This window comes from Sciurus vulgaris (assembly GCF_902686455.1).
Source record: "Sciurus vulgaris genome assembly, chromosome: 10".
NCBI classification, from domain to species: domain Eukaryota; kingdom Metazoa; phylum Chordata; class Mammalia; order Rodentia; family Sciuridae; genus Sciurus; species Sciurus vulgaris.
In genome coordinates, this window is record NC_136470.1 from 26,777,835 (window position 1) to 26,804,699 (window position 26,865).

Genomic DNA, 26,865 nt, shown 5'->3' on the forward strand with positions numbered 1-26,865 from the left:
AATATCTCAAATTTCATTTCCAAAGACATTGTGGCAGTGGTGAAGATTTAGGCTGTAGAACCAGAAGGCCTGAGTTCCAGTCCTAGTTCTGAAACTTACTAGGTGAACTAATGCTGTCAAATTACTTAATCTTAGTAAATTATAAAAATTTTAATTTGTTCATCAGTAAAACTGCTGAAATACTTGGCTGTACCTCATAGAGCTGTTGTGAAGATTAAATGTGCTAATAAATGCTAAATGACTCAGAAACCTGATATTGTTTTTTTAATCACTTTGAATTTGGAAACAATGTTGGAGAAGAACTCAGAGAAAAGCCAAAGAAATCATTTTCTAAATAGAAGAAGTAATTTTATGATGAAAAATTAAGGATATAAAATATACACCATCTAGGAAAAGGATGAGGAGAATATAAGTCTACCCACCTTTGAAAAATTTAGATAGCAAAGAGAATTATTTAACAAAGGAGTAAAACTAATTAATAAGACAAGATCTTTAGAGAAAAACATTTTGTTTAAACATTAGGGACACAAAAAATAGACACTTCTTAGTAATGAGAATGATGTAATTGTTGGTAAACCTCCCAGGAAGGTGAGCGAAGTCCTGCTGATGAAGGTGTTTGAACAGTGCCCACATGCAAGGCACTAAAATGTCATCGTCTTGTCCGGTATGAAGGGTCAAGGAGAGCAGTTTTTAATGTCAAAACAAACCCAGGTTTCCTTTCTCCTGTGTCAGCAGAGAAGAGGCCATCAGGAGGAGTTTCAGAGTTTTATAATATTTATGTCTTTAGGATCCAAATCTTTGTTCATGGCAGGAATATAAATGTTTAGAGTATTTGGACATGAACATAATATAACCATATAATTTGGCAGATATCATTCCCCAGTATTTCCCTCTTCGCTCTCCTCCTACCTTCCCCGTTCACTTTCCTCCACTCTACTGATGCTCTTCAATTTTCACACGATCTTCCCCAACCTTTCTTTTCATTTTTCCTCTCTAGTGTCTACATGACAGAAAATATATGACCCTTAATTTTCTGAGTTTTGTTTATTTCATTTAACATAATGTTCTTAAATTCTACCCACTTTCCTGAAAATGACATCATTTCATTTTTCTTTATGACTGAATAAAACTCTGTTTTGTGTGTGTGTGCGTGTGTGTGTGTGTGTGTGTCTCTATTTATCACATTTTCTTTATCCATTCATCTGTTGATGGACACTTAGGCTGGTCCTGTTTTTTGGCTATTGTGAATTGTACTAGTGTAAATATGGGTATGTATGTAAATATAATATTTATTCTGACTTAATATTGTAATACTGAGTTCCACAATTATATACAATTATAATGCAACAAAAATATGGGAAAAAAAAGAAAAAATGATAAACACAGTATCCTGGGCCTAAAAAATTTTGAAAGTAAAAAATTAAAGTGAAATGTGTTTTATTTTAGAGAATATTATAGTAACTCCAATTTCTCAGGCAATAGGAAAGCTAGATTTTTGTTGTTCATTCCTGAGTGATGTTTGTTCTCTTCCCTCTGGGCTACTTGGCATCCTGACTGCCCTCACCTTTGCTGGCCATCCCTGACCTGGCCCACCCAAGTTCATGTTGAACATATCTCTTTCTGGAAACTTGCTCTTTTGTTATTTTGTCAGGAAAGGTAAAGCTGTCTTAGCATACCATGTGAGAAAGATCAATATGCAAGACCAGAGATCCAAGTCATTATGGATTGTTTCTAGAAAATGAACAAGAAAAAAGTATATATCATTTCCAAAATACAATGCATCGGGCAAAAAAGCAAAATAAAAAATAAATAGTAGACTAGAACTTAAAATCAAATTGAGCACACATTACTTATAACAATTTTTTAAAAAGTGATTAGACTTCCTCTTTGGAGGCTATAAAAATTTACCTATAATACCAAGTAGAAAATATTTTACATTTTGTTTGCTTTTGTCCCTAGAATATACGATGTAGTCTTCAATGAAGGCTTTGTAGGCCAGTGGTCAGTTTGGAATTGATGAAAAGAAAGATCCAGAAGATACTGTTCCTCAGGTGGTTTGGGCTTACATACTGCTTTTTCGTTTTCAAATGATTTCACACATTCTCTCATTTAATTAGTTTTAATTTATCTTTTGTAAAGATCTTTTAGCAAGGGAGTTATGATTCATGGTTAAGAAATACATAGACTGCTTTGTTTCCACCTTGCTTTAATATACAAAGATTTCTGTGTGCAGACAATCAACTAAGAATTGTGTTTCTTCTAGCACTTGTATTCCCAAAGCTTAATTCTCCAAGTGTCTCAGCCCTTTGAAATTTGAGGCCAGGAGTTACCATTTTATATTTATCAATCTTGATTTTACACTGTAAGTTAGGGTTCTCAAATATTCATATGTATTAAAATATGATTAGAGCGAGAGCCCTAATTATACACTATGATTAATAAAAGCAATCCACTGTTTACAAAAACAAAATTACTGTTTCCGAAATTGACTTTGGTTATGCTGTGGCTTTATGCATGAAAACAAAAACAAACCAAAATAACTGAAATCTATTCCAGGTGGAATTAATCTTGGTAAATAAAAATGAGCCACTATTTTTAGTCATATTGATAACTGAAAGTGAGAAATTAGTTGTTTCACATTGCTTCGAGATAACAGCATGTATTTTAGATAGAATTTGAGACAATAAATTTGCTAATTGGTTTTCTCTGCACAATTATTCCATGTTTGGCTTATAGTTATTTTACATATGGAAATTACAATATACTAAATAGTGGTTGTATAACGTTGTAATATTCGTCTTGCTCACATTCTGGAATTAACCTCTTACTTGTAGCATTTAAACAAAGGGATTTCTGGGCACTAAAACTTCCTGCTGAACACAGGGCAGGGAAGCTTTATTGCAACAGCTGTTTGAAACAATGTCAAACCAGAATGGTTTTATTCTTTTTTTTTTTTTTTTCAAGCACTTCAATGTTATAATCCCTCCTAAAACCAGCCATTTATAGCACAGATCTTGTCTCCTTCTGTAGTAATTGAGGTCAGTGAAAGGTACCAGAGCAGGTACCTTTGACTCCCATGGTCTGGTCTGCAGTGAGAATCTGAGAAAGTGTTCTGAGGAGGTGACATTTCGTCTATGTCTTGAAGGAAGAGGAGGTCTTATTTCTCCAGGAGGACCAACAGGGAAAGAAGGCTAGATGTAAAGTCATACAGATGTGGGAAGAAGCAGTGTTGGAAGTTCTGCGTTGCCAAATAAGTCACATCATAAGTTCTAGATGCAATTCGGGTGGTGTATATGGTGTATAGAAGGCCTGCTGGGTCAGTGGGTCGTGGCAGAGGAACAGTCCATTGGAATTCAGAAGTTAATTCATATAAATATGAGTTTCTGTATTTATATTTATACAGAGATTCCTTCGCTTTATCTATATCTATGTCTACATCTACATCTATTAATTTCACATTAACATCATACATATGATGGGATTCATATGTTATAGGAACTCATATTCATAATCATATATTTTATATATGATGGGATTCAGGACGTGCTAACCCAAATTATTTTAAGTTGAAGGGATTTGAGAAGCAGGAAGTTCTCTCTTTAACCTTCCCCAACTCTTCCCATGAAGCAGGCCATTAAGACCTTCTTGTGTAAAGGGCTCTCCCTGACCCTTGAGGGAAGGAATATCCTTATCTCTGAAGACATGGGATTTGAGTAAACAGGCCTTGCTGTTTACCCCAACTGATTATGATTAGATAAAATAAAACTCTTTGTCCAATCATACTTCCCCATGATTGTCTACTTTTTTATCAAAATTCACATAAAAAACACCCAGATCCACCTGTTTCATCAGGTCTTCATTTCCTTATGAAGTCTCTTATGTCATGTCAAACTTACATTGGTGAACTATAGGTTTTTCTAAGATAATATTTCTTTTTTATGGAACCTCAACTGTGAACGTAGTTATGGGTGTGAAAAGATCTATTTCTCTACATAGGTGCTTTACTAAGCACTGGGGACATGGAGAAGTGTGAGAGAGCTTTTACTTCAAGAATGTTGCTGTCTACTAGACACAAATGCATCTTGCTCACACCAAGCCCCTTGGTGTCTTTTGACAGATTGAGCAGGAGCATTCATAGAAATAACACAACAGGAGCCAGTACAAAACCATGTGAATTGTGAGAAATCAAATAGCAGATGTCTTATTCTGATGGCTGCCCAAAAGGGTGGGAGGAGGAAGTCTAAACAAATGCTTTAGCTTCACTTGCTCTCAGTGGACTTAAAAATCACTAGTTTCAGAGGTCACACAGTAGGCAATATGTTATCAGACTTCCATTAGCTTTGGTGTAGATAAGACCTCTGATGTGAGTCCTGATGACAACAGCTGCCTCAGTTTCCTTATAGGGACCTGAAGCTGTAAACACTGACTCTTCTCTTGGGCCTAGGGATACCAAAGGTGACTGGGATGAGATGAAAACACTCAGCATCTCTGTCTTCATAGTGTGTCTGTCTCCTTTGTCACCCTAACCTTTGGGTCAGATTTTGCTCAGCTCTGCATGAAGACATGTTGGTCATCTGAGAAATGGTTTGCCCAAAGTTTTACTATAGGGTTAACTTCATGTAGACTTGTCTCATCTCTCTCTTCCTCTCTTCAAAGCTAAAGACACCTACCCATTACCATGACTAGAAGTACTAAACCATGACAGGAATTAAAAGAGGTGAGACTAGAGTTCCCAGAAGATCTGCTTCTATTCCCAGAAAAGACGCGAATATTCTTCCCCTTTATTAGACTATCTTTCTCCCTCATTATATCTAGACTATAACTTCCAATTCCTTGGAGCTGAGAAACTGATTTGTGAACAAAGCTCCCTCTTGGGCTATTCATGAAAGCCTGTCTCCTCAACACTAGACTCTCAGAGTTTGATTTTTCCATGGAATGAGATTCTGAACCTGGGTCTAAGTTCAATAACACTATCAACTTTTCATACAAAGAACAATTAATTAATGCTTAACAATTAATTTATTGAATAGTCACAAAGAAATTCCTTTAAACCTCATCTGTGACTATGTGATTTTAATTTTCTTTTTAACCCAATGTAACTTCAACTCAAACTATTATGGTTCTTGCCCAGAACAATGTGGTAGAAGAGAGAAGTACTTGGGTTTAGAGGACCAGTGTCTGATTCTGATTCTACTGCTTATTACAAGTTTGCACATAAAGTCACTGAACTCACTTCTCCATTAGTAAAAGCAACATCCTTATTATTCTCCCCTGGTTCATATGATTGTTGTGAAGAACAAAATAAAAAAAAAAAAAAAAAAAAAGGACTGATGCAAAGGGTTGTGCAAACTGTAAAAACCATTATGTAGACATAATGAATTAGGATGTGGTTCAGAGTTGGGCATCTGTTGCAGAGTGATAGTTCACACAGTTACCACTTTTATTATGGTGGATAGACTTAAAAACTGAGCTAGAGAGCAACCTCTGTAGTTCCATCAGGTTGTTGAGAAAATAGCCTGCACTATCTGAATACAAAAGTATACAGATTATGAAGAAATACCATTATAATAGGTTATCTCTCTTCAGTATTTAGATAACACTTTGAGGGCCTTCTATTTTATTAACCTTTTCAGCGGATAAAGAATTGAGAATTACATTCCTGTATTATATGAGAAATTTCACTTTATCAATATCTGACACGACTTTAGAAAATGCTGATGGTTTTGAAACAGTTTGTTACTCAGTAAGTCTCATCGCTTGAAAGCATTAGAGAACCTTATCAAATAAGAATTGATTAAACTTACAGCTTCCCAGAAAGGCTATTAATGCTGATTAATGAGTGTCTGGGAGATTAGAGTTAGGGAGTTTTGATATAAAACATGTACCAAAATTATCAAAATGTCACATTAGGAATGAACAAAGAAAAAATGACATTCAAAACTTGCTATCTGATCACGTAGTCTTTACTTAGTGTGCAGCAAGAGAGGGGTGATACTTTTAAACCAGGGTGATATTAAAATACCATTAATATTGTTTAAAAACTAATTCTTTAGTGAGTATAGATATCTAATTTTATCCTTCAAGATGAAAAACTGTGGTTTGTCTTCAGACAATTTAACTCTCTATAGTAAAGATGGCTGTAATTGGCACTGGCCTAAGAAAGCAATACACTTCAGTGTGTTTCTATATCTGACATTTCATTACCACTTTTTTTTTTTTTTTTTTGAGGGGATAGGAGATGGAGGGGATTGAACCCAGGGCCTCCTCATGTTAAACATGTGCTCTACCACTCAGTCATGCCCCTAGCCCATGTTGCCACCTTTTGAAGAAGTTACTGACCACTTGAACAGTCTAGGGTAAGATTTCCCAGCTAATATCCTACTAAAAATATTAGAAATAGATAAACAATCCTCTGAAGAGTATCGAGTTTTGAAATAGTATTATTTAAAATTTATTGGTAACTTTAGGGAAGAATTAATAATTTTATATTGCTTACATCCATGAACAAAATATTATTCAATTAATTTAGGTTTGCATTTGGGTCATTTAGGAGAGTTTAACATTTCTCCATTAAGTTTCTATAAATGTCTTGTTGGGTTAATTCCCTACATTCTTTGTAGTTTGTTCTGCTAGTTTGGATGGTCATCTTATTACTATTTTTAAAATATTTTCTCATGCATTATTTTGTTGGTAAAGAGCAAGGTTTCTCACAACTTTACAATTAACACTTTAGATTGCATGATTCTTCATCGTAGGAGGTTATCCAGTGCATTGTAGGATGTTTAGAAGCATCTGTGTTCTCTACCCACTAGATGCCAGTAGCTCCTTCCCTTTATATGGTCCACTATAATACCCAAAAGGTTTCTATATATTTCCAAATGTCTATTAGACAAAATATTTCCATTTGAGAACTGCTAGTGTTGAGGAATGTTTATTTATTTGTTTTGCAAGCTAATCTTTCAGTTGACAAGCTTGATGGACACTCTTAATATTTCTAAGGGCTTGAGGATCCTCTTGATTATTTTATGCAAGAATTATTTACCATCCAATCCTTATACCATCAGATTTTTCTCTTCTTATGCTTTCATTGGGATCTCATATTCTCTCTAGTAGCACAGTGGTAGGACTGAACATTCTCCTCTAATTGTGAACAGTAAAGGAAATTGCCTGGAGTTTCTCCATTATGATAGTCTTTACCAAAGCAGGGAAATCCTCTGTTTTCAGTTTTCTGTGAGTTTCTCTTTTTCTGAAAATCATAAGTAGACCTTGAAAAATATACATAGTTGAATTTATAAAGACAATTTTGTATTTTCTCTTTTTCATCCTTATGGTAAATTACATTGCATATATGAGATTAAATCATCCTTGCATTATTGGAAAAAATTTTTACATGAGTAATAGCATATATCTCTTGTGTATATCTATATCTCCCAATATCCACTTTTATAGATTTGAACTAGCTTTTATATATTATTCCATCTTTAGTTGAAATATCAAGATTATACCATATTCATAAATGATTTGGCAAGTTTTCTTTCCTACTTTTCTTGAAGAGATTTGTTAAATAACGGTGATCTGCTTTACTCTTTTATTCTCCTTTTAATGTTTTTTGTTTAGTAGTTGAACTCCTCAGCTATCTCTGATTACTCTCCTACCTTTTCTCTTGGAATGATCTACAACATTCAGGTTGAGAGGGAGAGGGGTTACCTAGGTCATAGTTTGTTCTTTTCCACGTAATTTTAGGATGTTTAGGGACATATTCTGAGCAAAAAGCTTCCAGCATGGTAAGCTGGATGGACTCGTTTAGTTACCTATGAACCTCTGGTGTCAAAGATAATGTGTTAACATCTGAACCAACTCTGTCAGATCTACTGATCTTTTCCTTAGTGATCACTCTTGAAGGTTCATGTTAGAAATTCCATACCCTTTTGGCATTTGATTTTATAAACATTTTACTACATTTGCTATTTTTGGCATATTTCTGCCATTGAGGAGAAGGAAAATTCTGAATTCATGTCATGTCATAATTTTACTCAAAAGTTTTATTTTTTATTTTATTATTGTGAGAAGGGACACTAATCAGATACATTTGCTTTATTCCTATTGATCCCAAGGTATTATTTGTTTTGTTTTGTTTTCTTCCTGTTATAGGACTGGATCAGGTTCATGTCAAGACCCAGCTGCTCTGTCTGAGCAGGAAAGGATTCTGCTACTCTCCTGGTGTGCAGCTGCTGTGCTCCTAAAATACAAGCTATTTTGCATTTTGGTTGTTTGTCTAGAGTCCCTAAAGCAGATAACCGAGCATGTGACTTCTTTGTCATCTGATTTATTCCATCACTACTTCTGTGTGGCATGCTATTCTTTCTTTTTCTCAGAATTCATTTCATCATGGCACACTTCTAAATGTTCACTCTTCTCATTGAATTTTAAATCTTGTCCTTTTGTAAAAGTTGATCTTATTGGATGAGTTTCATTAACTTTGAAATTCTTGGCCCATAGTGATAAATTAGAAAGGAAGGTGAGTAGAAGAAGAAGTAGTAAGACATAACATCTAAACAGGATGACCAATGGCAAGGGGAGAGACAAAAAACGACAAAGACTGAAGGCATTAAACTTAGTCACCTGGTCATTTATGCCAGATTACTAAGCAACCTTCCAGAAGTCTTAGAGCATCTCTGCACTACCGCATGAAAATAATGTGGTTTTATAGTGTTCATAATACTTCACAAGTAAAAACTCAAAGAATGCCCAATATATTTCAAATATTGTAAGTACTTATTCATTTCATAAATATTTTACCTTAAAATAACTCTAATTAGATGCATGCAAAAATTTACAGATGATAGTTTCAGTTATCTTAAAAACTAGCTTGAATTCATTTTTTTAAATGAACGATTAAAGATTATTATTCTACTTTTAACTGTCTCTTAAATTGGCATTCTAAACATTTATTCCACTTCCTTTTGCAGGATATTTGTTATTTCAAACATTCATAAAAACAATTTAAAAGCTTTGTGTCAAGTATTTTCACTAGAAAACCCAACTTTTAAAATTAAAATACCAAAGAGAAAATGTTCTCCAGGAAATTGTTCAAAATTTTTCTCCAGAAAAGTTCTAAAGATGTCTTAATGAAGATGTTAGATCTAGCACACTTAGAGACTGAGATTTAATTCTTATTTAGCCTCTTTTTTAATTTTTAGCAACTTCTATGGTTGCAAATGGGTCTCATTTCAAAGTTCAATAGCATTATGAGAACCATTTTGTGATTAGTTTTCTAAGATGTGTTATGAAAAATAAATTTAGATGTTAGGTTTCACAGGTGAGAAAGCAGAAGGTTATAACTATTAGGTGGCCTGTCCAAAGTTCTAGGACAATTTATTTGTAAAGAATGAGTTCTTACTCATAATCTGTACATCTGCCATTCCAAGATAGGTAGATTTTACTCCTATCATTCTGATTTCCACAAATAAGATCTGTTAGAGTGGTTGGATATAGGATTGCAAAGCCCAGGCTTTTCAAGTTCAACATCATCATCCGTTACTCTAAGTAGATCCCTCTTTTTGTGGTATGTATGTTATGGCTAGCACCAACCCACCTGAACTCTGAACTTCACTGACTTTGTGGAATTCAGACAAGGAAGATTTTATGAGTATAAGTGATCTTTTTGTTCCTCTTGAATGCAGAGATAAAACTCATAATACTGGCTCTAGGTAGTATTTCTCAGGGTATATTTCTTCTAATTATTATGTTGATCTCATGGAAATTCATCCCAACTAGTTATGAACCTGATATCTTACCCCCAAGTTGACTCCTTCAAATTATTTTTCTCTCTCCCCTCAGAGACTGGGAATTCAGTTAAATGAAAGAAATTCCCACCTACTTAGTGTTTGTACTTTATTAGACTGTGGGCTTTTGTATTCTTTGATGGGCTTCACAAAGTGAATATTTTCCATGTAGAAACAATTTTATGTCATTTGACAGTTATGTAGGATGTGAGAACATGAAAAAGATGCAGTCTCTTTTGTCACTCTTCCCATGAGATGAAGTGTTCAAATATTTTCATTTTTGGTAACTCTTCATGGCTGAATAGAGGCAATTGTTGGATTTTCTTTGAACTTATTCTGTTCTCTACTCTCCTACCCATGGGAAGTCCCAAGGCTTCAAGAAGTATGATTAAACCATGCTCAATAAATGAGAAACTAAAAGACCTAGAGTAGAATAATATAATACATATTGAGCAAGTCAAAAGGATTAATCTGTATCCGCTAAGATAGGAAAGGAGGCAATAATCACATGACTTATTCTTCAAAGTGATCATAATTGCTACCCAAGAAAATAATGATACCTAGGACCAGAAGAAAATGTCTAGCAGTTTTTTAGATGCTTTTAGTGACATCGAGTCTTATAGAGTTACAAGACTCTCAATTGTTCTACAAATGAATCCATGCTTTCTTTAAGTTCTGAGATGGTTCCTACTTCAGCATTACTCTATGAAAAACTCCACAAAAATTTTAGGAACCATCATATCTTGTCATAATGTCTTCCAAGGCAATAGTAGCCCCAGAGCTTATAAATAGCTTGGGTTAGGATGGAATGAGAATGATGGCTGGAGGGTAGAAATATAGAGGATGTTTAAGACAGGGTCTTGATAAATTATCTCTCCTCCACTTGTAATCCTGATGCCTCAGCCTCCCAAGTTGCTGAGATTATATGTGTGTGTCACCATGCCTGGCTCAGATGACTTGTTTTAAGCAACCAAGTGAGTTTGTATGTCAGGATAGTATGTTTGTTTTCTATTCCCTCTTCAGTTTCTGCCACTGCTCTGCCCTGAAAAGAGAATACATGGCTATTCCACTGGTCCGATGAAGATGGGGGACATGTAGAGAAGAGTCGACTCCAAGTCAACATGCATACATGAGCGTAAGCCCAAATGACATCAGCAGCACTCTCCGGAATACTAGAGACAGGAATTCTTATTGCCATATGCCACTATAATTTTGTGGTTGTTCTTTATGGTGTGTAACTTGCCAATAAAAACTAATACTACTCAACTTGATAAGCCAAATAGAAACCAGAGATGATACTGAGCATGTTGCCTCTCCTCCTGCTTTCTGTGGAATATTGAGGCTATAGTTCAATTGCTGAGTAAATGAATAACAAGAGGACTGAAGTGAAATTGATCTGTAGGCAAATACTAGTATTTAACTGTGTTAGTGACAAAATACCTGAGAAAAACAACTTAAAGGAGGAATGATTTACTTTAATTCACAGATTCAGAGGTTTCTGTCCATGGTTGGCCAGCTTCACCTCAGGTTGGGCCTGAGGTGAGAAGAACAGAGAATGTATGGATTAGGAGAGTTTGACCTGGACTCTTCTTTTAGCACAGAAAACTGTTCATTCAAGTGCTGGGACCAGTCAAATGTGGTCAGGAATGAAATGAAAGTGCTCAAAACCTAATTTATGCAAAAACCTTACCTAAAAATCTTACAAGGACAGTTTAGAGGAGGAAAAGTTTATGTGACTCTTGCTTTCAGAGGTTCAGTCCATGGTCAGCCAACTTTATAACTCTGGGCCTGAGGTCAGGCAGGATATAATGATGAAAACGGAACAGTGGAGGAAAGCAGCTCAGTTCATAACATCCAGGAAGCAGAAAGGAAGCAGGGAGGGAGTAAGAAAGGGGGAGAGAGAAAGAGAAGAAGTGACAAAATATTAACCCCACAGGCACATCCCCAGTGATCTACCTCCTCCTGCCACACACACTGCCTGCCTGTTACCACCTAGTTAATTCACTTAAGTGGACTAATCCACTGATTAGTTTACAGCTTTCATCAGTTAATAATTTCACCTCTGAACATTTTTGCATTGTCTCACTCATAAGTTTGGGGGGAACACCTTATTGTAAACCCAGAGTAAGATATATCGAATTTATTTTCTGACCATTTTGGTTGATTTCCATGTGCATGATCATCATAAATATATGTCATATTAATGAGTTTGTGTGCCACATTGAATAACAAAAGAATTAGGAATATAACCATGAATGAGGCATACCTATTTCCTTCCTCCTGATACTGACTGCCTTCCTTAACACTTTGAACAATGCCTAAATATATTAACATTAGAGAAAATTTAGTAAGAAATATATATGAAGACTTTATTTGCAACTGTCATGCAAATCTAAAGTTAGTTCTGAAAATTTATGAAATAAATTGGTGAAATAAAAATTTATGAAGTACAAATGACGATTGTAACATGGTAAACTCAGTGTTTATAGGAACATTTGATGAATGGGGAGAATTGGGGTGTCCTAGAGAGAAGGGGTGTAATCAAATCCAGACCAAGGGACTGGTGTAGTGGTGAAAATTAATGGCATTCAGAATGGTTGAAGCATCAGGAGTGAGTGGGGAATGAATTCCAGTCCACTTGGCCATTCCCATCATGGGTTCCTGTTCTCGTGACAAGGTTTTTGGAAAATAAGAGCTGCTAATTCGTAACATGCAATTTTGGTCTGAGTTATTGATGCAAAACAGATGCTCAAGGTTTACATTACACCTTACCCACTTCCCTTCTCATATAGCCAAGCAACTAGATTTTGCCAAGAGAATATGAGTCTGTAGGAAATTGAAGCCATAAGAAGACTGAGTTTCTAAATTACCACATGAAAGATACTCTCCTATCAATAAGGAACACTTGTATTAAACTTCTGCTTTGTTAAACTATTCACATTTTGCTTTTACTTATCACAGTAGCTAAAGTTGACTTAACCAACAGAAATACTAAATTAAAATTCTGGGGTTTGGTTTTGAGAATCTTCATGTGTCCAGATATTCAGACAATGCTGTTGTATGGAACTTGGCACTTACTCTTTCAGGCATGCTTTATCCTTTGTTTCAATTTAACCGTGATGAGTATCAACTATAAGCAAGAAAGATAATACAGCAGAATAGAAAAGGCCCTGGATTTGGGATGGGATGATCAGCATCCAGGCCTTTTCACTTACTTCTGGTTGAGGGGTATTCAGTAGCATACTTAATCAGAACCTCAGTTTCTCTTGTTATATTGTAAATTAGAAGTCAAGTCAGTATAGTTCTTTAGGTCTCCAAATATTTCTATTTACATAATTTAATTTATTTCTTAAAAGGAATCATTTATCATTTATTTGATATAACTATTGTCACCCCATCCCCTTTCAATATTAACAACAATAAGAAAGCTTAACTTTGTAATACAAGCGATTTTGTCACAGTCAGAAGACTGATCAGTATTGTAGCCATTATCCTAATACAGAGATTTGACCTAAAATCCCATAGTCATTCCTCTTCCCAATAACATCTTATCTATTAAAAGATGTGAGAATAGTATAAGATAAAAGAGAAAAAAATTACATGAAAACTGACTTAATTTTCATTATCCATTTTCTATTCTGGGTTTCTGACCTTCATTTCTCTTGACTTCCACCTCATGTGGTCAGGCTGAAGATTATATTAAAAGACAAAAGTGTATTCAAGCCTCTTGATCTGCCTAGAATTTATAGAAAATGTAGTTGCAAGAAAGACAAGGAACGGAGTGATTGCTGCATGGAGTTTATTATTCTAGTCTCATTGTTGTTACATAATCATACCTTAATGATAAATAATTAGGAAATCATGAAGGGTGGTATGGAAGGAATGTTTGTGTCTCCCTCAAACTCTTATGTTGAAGCTTTAAATCCCAAAGAGTGATATTGGATACAAAGTTTGGGGGAGGTAATTAGGTTTAAGTGAGCTAATGAGGGCAGGGTCTCCATGATGCCCTAGTGTCCTTATAAGAAGAGGAAATGAATGGATCTCTTTCACACTGTTTTGTGAGAAAACAGTAAGATGTATCTATCTACAAGCCACAGAGTGTGCCTATACTGAACCTGAGCATGCTGGCATCCTGATCACAGACTTTCAGCCTTTATAGGTACTAGAAATAAATTTCATTTTTTCATACCACATAGTCTACAGCATTTTGTGATGACTGCCTGAGACAAAGGGCAATAATCCTTTATATATGCCTTGTTCTATTTTTCTCCATTTGCTTCACAGCTAAACCTGAATAATAGTATCAATTATTTTCCAGTCTGTGAGCACAGAACTATAGACTGTTGCTTACCCCCTTTAGACCTTTGAAATTTCAAAAGACTACCAATAATCTTTGTACTAACAAAACTAAGAGTCTTCACTTAAATCTTTCTTCACATTATTTCCTCGGGATTTATTATTGTTGACCAGTGGTGACAACTGGCTTTTGTTGTAGGAAATGAAAACTCTTCTACATATTTTCTTCTTAGCTTCATTGCCATTTTTTTTTCACTGCTTTTACCTTTAATGTAAATAACCCCATAAGACAAATTTGACTCTTTTCTTGTCAACCTTTGCACAGTCTCTTAATGATCTCAATCTGGTCCATAATTTCTACCCTTCTAGCTTCCAGTTCCATAAATAGTTAATAATTCCCAAACACATATTCGCATTTCTAGATCTTAATTTTAAAAGCTGTACTAGCTACTGGCCATCTCCAGTTCTCTCTCTCTCAGGAAATAAACCCAACATGTCTGTGATGGTTCTGAAATTATACATACATTTCCTGATATTCCTCCCTTCAAGACTTGGAGCTTAATTGCTCACCCTTTGAGTATGGTCTGGATTTAGTAACTCATTGTAATAAACAGAATATAGAAGAAGGGATGGAGCAGAGTTTCCTAGGCTAGGTCGTGATAGTCACGGTCACTTCTTCCTTTACCTTCCTCAGATTACTGAGCAAGCTGGTTGCCATGTTGTCAGCACACAACACAATGGAAAGATCCCTGAAGGAAACAACTGCAACCTCCTGGCCAAGCCATGTGGGTGAATGTGTAAGTAGATTCTTCAGTACCAGCTGTGCCATTTGAAGAAATTGAGAGAAGTTATGAAATTTTGGGAAGGTAAAGGAATCTCTTCATTTGATCCTATAAACATTTTCTTATTTGTGGGAGGAAAAGCTGTTTGAGGCAACAGTGAGGTGACCAAGATGGAATGAAATGAATCATTGTATAAATAGTTCAGTTGGGGTAACCCCCCAGATTCTTTTTGCAAGTATCTATCATATTCACCCCACAACCATAATTCCTAGAAGGAATTATTATTATCATTGGATAAATAAAAAACACATGATTAAGATCATTTGGGATTAAGGCAGACCAGAGTTATTTGTCATTTTCCAAATATCATAGACACAAGAGCAACCCCAGACTAAATTAGCTAAGGCTGGTTCAGATCAGCAACTGCCCCTTAGAGTTGGGCTAATTGTTTGCTGTTTGAACTACTAAGTGTTGGTCTAGAAAACTGATAACAGTCATCCCTATTCCTTCTGGAATTAATGAAACTTGCCTAAGTTTATATATTAGATTGCCCCAAGGAAAGGGAATACCTGTGTTTCAGGCATCTTTATACAAGTGCCTATTCCAGTACTTTCCCATAGATAGTTGTTGAATTTAATCCTAAGGTTATGAGAAAATAATGACATTTCCCCCAAAACTTGGATAAATAAAAGACAAATACTTGACAATCTCTGGATAGGTAGGTACATAAACTTTGTACAGTCCTTGTCTAAATGTTACTGATGGTTGATTGATGCCACCTGGAACGGTTGGTGCCTCATTTTTTTTTTTTCAAAACTATTCTTATTTATCAGCGTTTGAGCTAATATGTTTTTCTATTTCAAAATCATATTTCACCTCTTCATCCAATTTTGTACAGATTTACCTTTTCGTTCTCATGTAAAGTAAAAGTCTTCTGAAAGGCACAGCCCTATATTTAATAGCTATTGCTAGGCAGAGGCAGCAATAGCATTACTGAAATCAAATTAATTGGCCAGAAGGGACTGAGCCTGGAAGCATTTTGGATTAAAACTGTTCTCTTTGCTGCTGTCTGGAACAATATATTTCCAATAAAACCACTTTACATAAAAGTTCTGTTGCAATTCAATCCTATAGAGATTTTTTTTTCTCTTCTCACAAAACATCTAGAGTGTTTTTCCAATAAAAAACGAATAGGGATTCTGTTTTATCTTCTTCCACATTAACTTCACATATTTCCCATGATAAAATTAAAAATAGTTCACCTGTTTTATGCATTGTGTTAGAAGCACCTTTATATAAGTACATTATGAAGGTTTATAGGTAAGCATGTGCATATATTATAATGTATGAGACTGTAGCTGTTAGGGCATTTGTGAGATGGAAGAGAGACTTTAAATAGCAAAGAAAAAACAATCTTGGAGGAAGTTATGCTTGTTAAAATCTACTTGAGTTCTATGACAGTGTCATTGGTTCAGAAAATGCACTGGAGAAGGCAAATCTTCACTTATGAAAGAATTGAAACTGAAATTAAGAGAAGATGTTTCAGGGATCACACACATGTCTAGGGGCTTGAAGCTTATAAATATGAGTATATTATTTTGATATATTTTGTCTGAATGAATTATAGTGAAGCCTTCAAATGTAGGAACTGAGAGACAAAAAACGACTCTACTGTAGATCTTACAAGATGATGATATAGAGGGTTACTGCTTTGTTTTAGACCAGTGACTAAAAATTCTTTTTAGGTCCTGCTAAATATACATTGAGACATGTTTGTGTTCCTAACTTCCATTTTCCCTAAAAATGGAGTAAAGTTGCCTGTAGGGAAAGTAGGTACTTACAAACAATGACTCCTTGGTGAAGGGATGGAAAATCCTTTCCCTCTCTCTTCAATTCAGGACATCTCTGAAGAATCATACCCACATCAGAGCTCCCTTGAATTTAGCTATAGATCATGGCCCGAATTCTTCTACTCAAATTTGCTTTTGTTCACTTTTCCTGCAATTGTTGATTTCAAGAGCGTTTTATTTCATCTGCATATTATAATGGGTGTGTATTAATTTTTCTTTTAAATTTATTTAAAAATGGTACATAGTAATTACCCATATTTATAAGACATGGTGTGAAGTTTCTATGCATGAATACATTTGGCCTCCAATATTCAGCGAGAGTTGGTTCCAGAACCCCTCTCAGATTCCATAATTCATGATTACTTAAGTCTCCCATACAACCTGGCATAGTATTTGCATATAAACTTTGTATGTCCTCCCATATACTTTAAATCATGTCTATATTACTTATAGTGCATAATAAAATGCAAACACTACTGGTTGTTAACTACATTACTCAATGAATAATAACAGGAAAAAGTCTGTACATGGTCAGTACAGATGCATTTTTTTTTCTGAATATGTTTGATCTGAGTTTGGTTGAATCCACAAATCCAGAAATTATAGACATGGAAGTCAGATTGTACATTTTATAATAATCAAGTCAAGGTAATTAGCACATCCATCATCTCAAACATTTATCACTCCTTTTGTGGTGATAACATTAAAAATCCTGTTTTATAAACTACCTTGAGGTATAGAATATACTATTATTATATATAATATTATTATATTATATGATAATATATGTAACATATTATTATTCTATATAAAACATCACTGAATTATGTAATAGAACACTAGAACATTTTCTTCCTAACTGTAACTTTGTACCCCTTTTCTAATCTCTTTCAATTCCTCACTCAGCAGTCTCCCTAGTTCCTGGTAACCTCTATTCTATTATCTACTTCTCTGATACCAACTTTTTCAGATTCCATTATAAAACTACATAGTATTTGACTTCTCATGCCTGGATTATTTTACTTACTGTTCTCCAGGTTACATATTGCCACCAATGACAGGATTTCTTTCCTTTTTCTAGCTGAATGGTATTCCAATTTGTGCATATACCAACTTTTCTTTATTCATTCATTTATTGATGGACATTTAAGTTATTTCTTCCAAAGAGTATTTTGTAATGAATCCTCAATTTGCTAATTTTCATTTCAGAGTTTACTTCTTGCAAAACTATGCCTGACAGTTGGTTTAATAATGGTTTGAAAAAGAAAATGCTAAAGTGAGATCCCAGAATTGGCTCACTCATTGCTCAGTGGGCAAGGAAGTAGAATACAGAGATTCCCTAGAAAAAGGTGGAGACTTTACAGGTGTTACATAGGTAAGCTGATCTACTAATGAAAGAAAATGCAATAGTGGGCTCAATGTATTAAGTATGTAAGATACATGAAGGAAATGGTAATAATTAAAGCAATGGTATTGCATAGTGCTTGTTGGGGGCAGTTGGCCTTTTGGGAAGAGAGAATGAAAGGCTATAAAAGATTAATGGTTAATTAGAGGTTAAATATGAAAGCTAAAGGGACTCCTTAGAAATCATAAAAACTTTCTCACTTCCTAGGCCTGAGAACTTGAATGGGTAAGAACCCTGAGAACCAGGCTCAGGAATTAAGGATAAGCAGAGTTCCAGAGAAAATTACTTTCTCCAGCTAGTTAGGACTGCCGTGATGAGAGCAGGGCCCTGACTCCAATGAATGGGACCAAAGATACTGGATGAAGATATTTGTTTGGTGCACTTGAAAATCCTGAGTCTTCGGATTCCCTGGACCTTCTGATTCTGCGGAAGTGCTCATCACTCCTTTAAGGACACTGTCCCCAAAGACAATGCACAGCCTCCACAGCGATCTGTCTCTATTGTCTCTTCTGGCCATTAGGCTACTAAATAGGTTATTATTATGATCGTAAAGGACTGACCTATAAAACCTACTTCATGTTGGCTGGAAGAACATAGAAAATACATGGAATGGGATATTGAGACTGGATTCTGGATCAAGAGAAGTGGGATATAAGGCTGGATAAGGAAAAAGTTATGGTTTCACTCCTTCAGGATATGGCATTTACCATGCTTGTCAGGAACACCAATATTGGGGCTGGGGTTGTGGTTCTGTGGTAGAGCACTTGCCTAGCATGTGTGAGGCACTAGGTTCAATTTTCAGCACCACAAATAAATAAATGAATAACATAAAGGTCTATCAACATCTTTAAAAATATTTTTAAAAAAGAATTTCAATATTGGTGCAAATGTGCCACTGCACTACCTTTTGGAATCTTGGAAAAATGAGAGCCCATTAATATTTTGGGAAGTTTTATTAACTGATACATTCAGTGTTTACTTTGGGAAATAATGAGATTGCACTTAATCCATGCTTGGGATGCATTTGGGTAGAAAGAAGAAAGAGTTTGGAGGAAATGTATTTGGAAGGTGATAAAGAACTGCAGCAAATTTGTGAGACAAGGAAGCATGCCCTAGGAATTATCATACATATTCAGATAGAGAAACATGATTTCAACTTGATTTTATTTTGCAGTCATACAGGCTGAGGAATATTCAGATACTTTAATTGAGTAGAAAATCTTATCACCTTCCTCTCCCTAAGAAAGGATATACCCTGTAAAATTCCTAGGGAAAAAGGATTGAAAACTCTAGACTGGAGTAAATCTAATTCCCTTTCAATTCTACAAAGTTGAAACAATATTGTTTCCTACACATTTCGGTTATATAGTTTTACTGCCTTAATTGTACCAAATTTATTGGCATATGACTTACGATTAAAGATAGCTTCTAGCATGCATAGATACTTTGTAACAGAAACTCCTATTCATCAATTTAAATAAATAAAGCATAAGAGAATTCTGTGTCTCAAGGTCTTCAATTTCTCCTTCATAATATAGCACCATCCTGATATTTTATTTATAAAATGTACCCAGAATTTCATATGCTGCCATCTAATTGATGAAAAGATTATGCTGTTGATTATGCTGTAGAAAATATCAAAATAATAAGAAAAAATGAGAAACAAAGTTTTAAAATTTTTATCTAATAAATCAGAAAATTTTTCTAGAGAAAAAGATATTTCTTCTATTAGTTGTCAGTGTTCAATGGATGTTTGGATTTTCTTAAAACTCAGAGTTGAAATCCTAGTCTTTAAGGTGATGTTTTTAGGATATGGCAGTTAATTTGGTTATGAGAATAGAACTTTAATGAGTGGTATTCTTGTTTTTGTGCAAGGACCCCAAAGAACTTTCCAGCCTTCTTTTTACCAGGTGACGTTACAACAAGACGTCAGCAGTTTGCAACCAGAACCCAACCATGTTAGTAATCTGTTCTTGGGCTTACTTAAAATTATGGGAAATAATTTGTGTTGTCTAAAATCTTCCCAATCTTTGGTATTTTGTTTTTGATCCAAGACAGTGTTTCTTATCATGATCAATTCAAAGTTACCTTTAAAATGAAAAAAAAAAAAGGGCATTGGCATAAATTTGACAGACATGAAGGAAAATAGGTAATTGATGGGAGGAAACAAGTCACCCATTATTGGTTCAAACAGGCAGAGCAATGTAAGACCAAAAATTTTAACTGGAATTTCTATAGTTCTTATGAGAGAAGAACTTGCTTGGGATAAAGTGAGGTAGTTGCAAAACATGAAAGACTTAATTAGTATTTGGATTTTCAAAGTATTTACGGGCAGGATTTGCTTGACAATTAAGTTCAGACTAGCACCTCCCAAGTAGTCCAGTTTATGGAAGAAACACAAAGGCAGCTGAAAATAGTTTACTTGAAAGAAGATGTATGTGATGCTTACAAGTATGTGTATTGATAATTTTTAAAAATAATATGTATTGATCATTTTTTAAACTCTTATCTTTCCTTTGAGGCCTTTGAGCGTCACTGAAAAATAAAAAAATAGAAAAAGCCAAGTGAGGGGTTATGTATCTGTCTCATTGCCTGTCTGGATTAAACCAGGCACAATACCATAAGACTGTTGGCTCCAAGCCAGAATTTTTCAAGATTAAGGTTGACGGCTGATTTATATCCAGCCAAAATTTATTATCTCTAGAAACAATATGCACGTCTTCTCCAATTATGGAAATTCTACATGATCCTGGATATGGTACTTCATAGAAAGAACTGAATGCATTTGCTAATCATTACTCTGATGTGGTAAACTGATTTAGAAGGGAAGGGCTTTTTTACTGACTGAAAAGAAATTACAGTTAGGGAGCTGACATCCTGGGTAAATGCAGAAAAACTTAAAATGCAGAGATTTTGAATTATGGGGAAGGACAGGACATTCCCCTGGCACACATACACAAACTCACATATACCTTTCTCCCTCCTTTTCGGGCCAGTGTGGACAGTCCCCAATAGACAGGAATATAGGCCAGCTTACAGAGTCTGGCATGGGCTTACTTCTACTCCAAATAATCATTTCCCCCTCCTCAGGAATTTGAATCAAGAGAAAGAGAGCAAATTTGGCTGTTATTTGTCCTTTTTTCCATCAAAGTAATGAAAGATGTAGAGTTGTGGAAAACAGATTAATTCTGCATGGGAGAAAGGGTGGAATCAAACATACAGAGTTTGGAATGAGTACAGAAATTGAAGGTGAAAGGGAAAGACAAGAAGGGATATAAAAAGGCTGACTTGATGGAGCAGAGAAATTTATGCTGCAGTGAAAAATAAGGCCCTGCAGAGTACATAGAAACAGGTGACTGAGGGCTATGAATTCTGTCCAGTAAAAAATAATCCAGGATCTCTTTAAACTACAGAAGAAGAGAGTGTCATTGCCAGGGTGGTCTGCACAGAACCTGAAGCAGCAGTGCTGCGCGGGAGAGCTGAAGGGAGAGGCACTTGCAAGTGAGAAATTCCTGCGGCAGGATAGGAGTCTGGCAGTGAAAAATCGCCCCACAAAACAGAACCTTAATCTAACCCTGTTATTGTCTCCCTGTTTCACTTCTTCATTTTTTCTTCTACACTTTACCCCACTTTTCCATGTACTTTTTCTATCTCCTATCCTTATGTTTGAATTTAAAACTGTTACTCTGTGGTCATGTTTTAAGCAATATCCTGTACTGTAAAGGTCTTGAGTAATGATTTCTGTCTCATAAATTGCTGTTTTTCTAACCTCCCTAGGTGGGTTTTCTAAAATAACAGTATGGATTTTTTTTTTACTTTCTCTCTTTCTTCTTTCATATATTTTACTCTAAAATAGGAGGGGTGCTGCTTTTTTCTTTTTTTTTTTTCTTCTTTTTTTTGTATCAAAGATTGACCCCAGAAGTGCTTAGCCACTGAGTCACATCCTCAGCCCTTTTTCATATTTTTATTTAGAGACATGATCTCCCTAAGTTGCTTAGGACCTTGCTAAGTTACTGAGTCTGGCTTTGAACTGGAGATCTGTTGGGACTAATGACACATTAACTAACTCAGGCTGACTCCTTACTCCCTGGCGAGTGAGCAAGATCAAGGCCTCAAAGGCAGTTTCAAAGGTTAATGATGATAAATCAGACCACCATCAGGGATTGGTTAACAACAGTTCTGTGAATGTGATCAGCTCGTGCTTACCATATAGTCCTATGGGACTCTCGCCTGGGTGAACCCCCCCATGTCTTGCTGACCTTTAAGCTGATTGGTTCCTGCCTAGCCCCCACCCTACATAAAAGCTGTGTGACTTCCTCATTAAACGAGTTCTTGCTGTGACTGGTCTCCCTGACGTGTCTGATTGTCCTCCGCCTGGAGGGCTGTGTGCTGGTGGTCAGTCGGCCCTACCTATCCCTGTCTGGCCTTGTTGGGGAGTGCTCCCTTCCCTTGTTGCTGGTCCATAAGAGCAAGGGGGCTAAAGACTTCAACAGAGATCCTCCTGCTTCAGCCTTGAGAACCGATGGAATTATAGGCATGCCCCTCTTTGCACATCGAGAGGTGCTTTTTCTAGGTTATAGAAGGCTCATGAGTTTTCATAAATCTGTGTTTTAGTCAGCTTTTGCATCACTCTAACCAAAACATTGGATGAGAACAACTTAGACAAGGTGAAGGTTATTGGGGCTCATGGTTTCAGAATTCTTTTTTTTTCCCAATGTCAAATTAAATTTATTTTGGGATTTTTTTTTTTTTTTTCCAACAAAAACATTTTATTTCACAGTCTTGTTACAGTTAATAAGAGGTAACCTTGGGAACTCTATATGTGATTTAATTTAAATTTTTTTTTATTTTTACTGACTGCATTTCAATTTATTGTGCACAAATGGGTGCATCTTTTCTTTTCTATGGTTGTGCACAATGTAGATTCATACCATTCGTGTAATCATACATGTTCATAGGATAATGATGTCTGCCTCATTCCACCATTTTTAATCCATAGACAGCTGACTCCACTATTCTGGGTCCAAGGTGAGGCAGCACCTCACAGAGGAAGGGCCCAGGGGAGGAAGGCTGCTCAACTCATGGCAGGTGGTCCTGGGAGCAAAGAGTAGGGGAAGGCACCATAGGGAAGATGACCCAATATAGGATCTCAGTGACCCACCTTCAGCCACACCCCACCTGCCTACAGTGACCATCCAGTCTATTCAAACTAGGATGGACTGATCATTTCTTGCTCTCATAATCAAATCAGTTGACCTCTGAATATTACTGCATTAACATGAATTTTGGGGAGACACCTCACCTCTAAACTGCAACACACAATAAAAATGTTAATTCAATTTTTCCAAGATTGTTCTAGCACTGTTCAGAGTTCTCCTCCATAAATATGCTTATCAACTTTGCTGCTTCATATGCCATTAGATTGAAAAGTATACATTTTGATCTTTTAATAAGTGTAAACAAAAACTAATGCCAGAAAAACCCAATGATAAAACGAAGAGTAATAGAAAAATAAAGGAAGGAAAGAAAAGGCATATCTAATTCTTAGAAAACCTTTTGTACATGTGAGTCTTAGTATTATGAAGGGATTTCTTTAATTATTCCTCCTTAGGCTCATTAAAGCATGGCCAAATGATTATTTTCTGACTATACGGTTAAGACACCAAGATCCTTAAGTCCAAAATGCAGGAAGTCAATTGAAAGATAATAGGAAAGGAAGATAAAATAACCGATATTTTAATGCAAGTTAATTGGAAATCCAGAAAAGAATCTGCATTTCATCTTTTTACAACTTGTCTGTGCTTGTTGCCAGTAAATTCAGGAGCAGTGTTTATGTTCGTTTTGAGAATCCACTAGGAAGGCTGCTTCACTTCCTCAACTACTGTGCAAGTGGATAAAGCTGGTTTTCATGATAGAGTGGTAAAGAGATGGATTTTTTTTTCTTTCCTTTTAGTGGGGATTTGGGGAAAGTTAGACTTTTTAGCTCATCCATATCCTACATAGTTCCGAGCTCTCCTTTCTTAATGATCTTACCAGTGAGCTACAATTAAGGGACAAGGTTATTATTAGTTGACTCTGACCAGCTACAGAGCTCTAGCTATTGTATTTGGACCCCACCCCCACCCCACTTTCCCTGTATAACTTGGAGACCCTCGATTCTGTTGCTAAGTGGTTCTATTCTGTGGAACTTCACAGGAGATGAGTGTCTTTGATTTCAAGAGTGGTGATCCGGGGATTGCATTTGGCAAAAGTACTGTCACATTGTTGGCTCCTGGGTCCCTACAAAATCTTGAAACTGTATCAATTGATTGTGAGGTTACACAGGATGACTTCATGATAGTTACATTTGTTTTTTCTTCTCTGTACCCTCTAATTTTGTTTTAGCACTTTTAGACCTGCCATTAATACTGAATATCATTTTCTTGTTGGTGCATTTTCCATTTTATACACCAAACTTTATCTTTTATGGCTGTCAAAATTTATCTCAAAATTAATTCTTTCAAGGAGTTATTCATGATTAACCTAGCTCGATATTGTTGATAACTTTATTGCTACAATATTCAAAAATAAATTTAGAACTATATTGAATTCAAGTACATGGTATTCCCCCATAATGCATTTCATTTATTGTTTTAGTGTAAATACCTGTGTCTATAAATAGCTTCATCAAGAGTCCCTAAAGTCAGGAACTGTGCCATGGATTTATTATACCTCCTTGTGTCTCCATAATGTCTTCACCACAATAAAGAAACATTGCTGGCTGACTTCCCAGGACCAAGAATATAGCAGTCTCTTTACAGAAATGTCTTTTCATAGAAAAAAAAAAAAGGTGCTTTGGAGAACCTGGGAATTTTCTGGGGATTTCCCTCCTGGTCTGCTTTAGTCTTGCATGTATTTCTCCTGAATGTTACACTGGAGAATCACCCAACTGTATTATCTTTCAGTCATTGAGGAGAGCCTGAAAATTCTGAGCTGCTGCTGTTTTATTTATTTATTTTTTTTGTCTGCCTTTGCTTCAATAGCAGAGCTCAGACACTGCCAAACATTTCCATAATATGACAGTATGTGAATGTTAATATTACTCAAATTAAAATGCCTTTCTGTTTCCTTGTGCCTAATCCTCTCTGATCCCCTGCTGAGTCCTACGACTGGGCTGTGAAAAGTCCCCTAAATTGTGCAGCTGTTTAATGGCTCTCACTTATTCACTGCAGCATTCATAAATGACAGATCACAGACAATCAGAAACTGAAATGTCAAATCAGACACTGAAAATTTCATGAAAATCCAAAAGGCCAGAACCTGCCTGACTTTTTTCTCTTAATTGCATCAGTGAAGAGACAGCACAATTTGCCTTGGCCAACACTAAAATGCAAATGAGCATGAACTTGAAAACCCTCAGGCAGACTTTTCCAAAATCAGCTAATGGGAAGACTAAGGGAGAATGTGAAAATGGACCTAATTCTACCAGATCATCTATTACTATGTACCAATCTCTCTGTGAGGCACTTTTATATAATTATCTTTTAAAACAAACATCCTCATACTTGGAATTTGTTTTTTTCCACTTCATATCTGGGTTCCATCCTTCCCTGAGATAGTAACCAGAGCAATGTGTTGCAAAAAAGTCTCTTGAGTCTTTCAGAATTTTACCTCACTCTCTGTGCACCCTCATATACAATTGTCTATGATAGTACTGTAATTTAAAATAACCCTCAAGACAAAGTTAATGACAATTGTTTAAGAGGAAGGAGAACATACACTATAACTTTTGAGATTCCTGCATTATAAATAATATATTTTACATATGTGATTTGTTACAAAAGTGAACAAATTTGGAAAGAATGTGAAGCAAAAATAAGAAATTAAAAAGCTTTTGTGTTTCTTCAACAAAGACATGTTCAACACTATAGAAAGCTGTTCCTACCTAACATTCGCTATAAAATTGGGAGATTTAAAATAAGAATCACTTAATTTCACTCATGGCTGTCAGCCAGCTTGGGGCAAGCTAATCTGGGTTGCATTTAGATGGATTTGTTTCCTGGTCTCAGGTCTGTGGGTTGAATGGGGAGCTCTGTTCCACTTCTTTTTCCTTGAAGAAGTGTGCTAGTTAGGTCATGATTTCAATGCAAGGGAGAAAGCAGCCATTGGGCAAGCACATTTTAAGCCTTTGTGCCATTCTGCTGACATCCCATGTCAAAGTTAATCATAAAGCTAATTCTGAAATCAATAATTGTTATGCTTTAGATATGAGTACTACGTTCTCTACAAAGAGATAATGAGAAAGATGAATTGAGGGCATCTGAGGAATTGGCAAGACCACATCCATCTCAGGCTTAAGGGTGTAGAAGTAAAAATGCTGTTGAGCAGAAACCATGGGGCACCCTGCTTACACAGGGAGGCCTAGTAAGTTGTTTCACTGTGCTCAGTCACCCAGGCATTCTGAGGCTACAGCAGCCTCGGTCCCAGAAGGTTTGAATACTGCTTACGATGGCAGCAGAACTTGGTGTCAATCACATGGTGCTTTTTCAGCAGGAATGCAGTATGCTGTAGTTGGGGGTTCATGGAAGCTTCCACCTAGATTTCAAAAGGAAGACCAGGAAAAGTGGAGTAAAGTCAGATTTCCTGAAGGCAGTTCCTGAAAGGATAATTAATAAAGATGTGAGAAGGAAGCCAAAGTTGCAGTGGAGACCCCTGAGATTAAAAGAGGCCAGTAATATGGAATGTCTGCCAAGGAGAGCTGCAAGAAT

At 35.8% G+C, this 26,865-nt stretch overlaps 1 long non-coding RNA gene across 1 annotated transcript in view; it reads left to right on the forward strand.

Moving 5' to 3' along the window:
- Positions 1-26,865, forward strand: part of LOC306638121 — an 83,790-nt gene that overhangs the window by 48,870 nt on the left and 8,055 nt on the right. The window contains exons 2-3 of the long non-coding RNA XR_013757367.1: positions 14,776-14,878; positions 17,923-18,088. This is a non-coding gene — a long non-coding RNA (uncharacterized lncRNA). The remainder of the gene's footprint in view (positions 1-14,775; positions 14,879-17,922; positions 18,089-26,865) is intronic.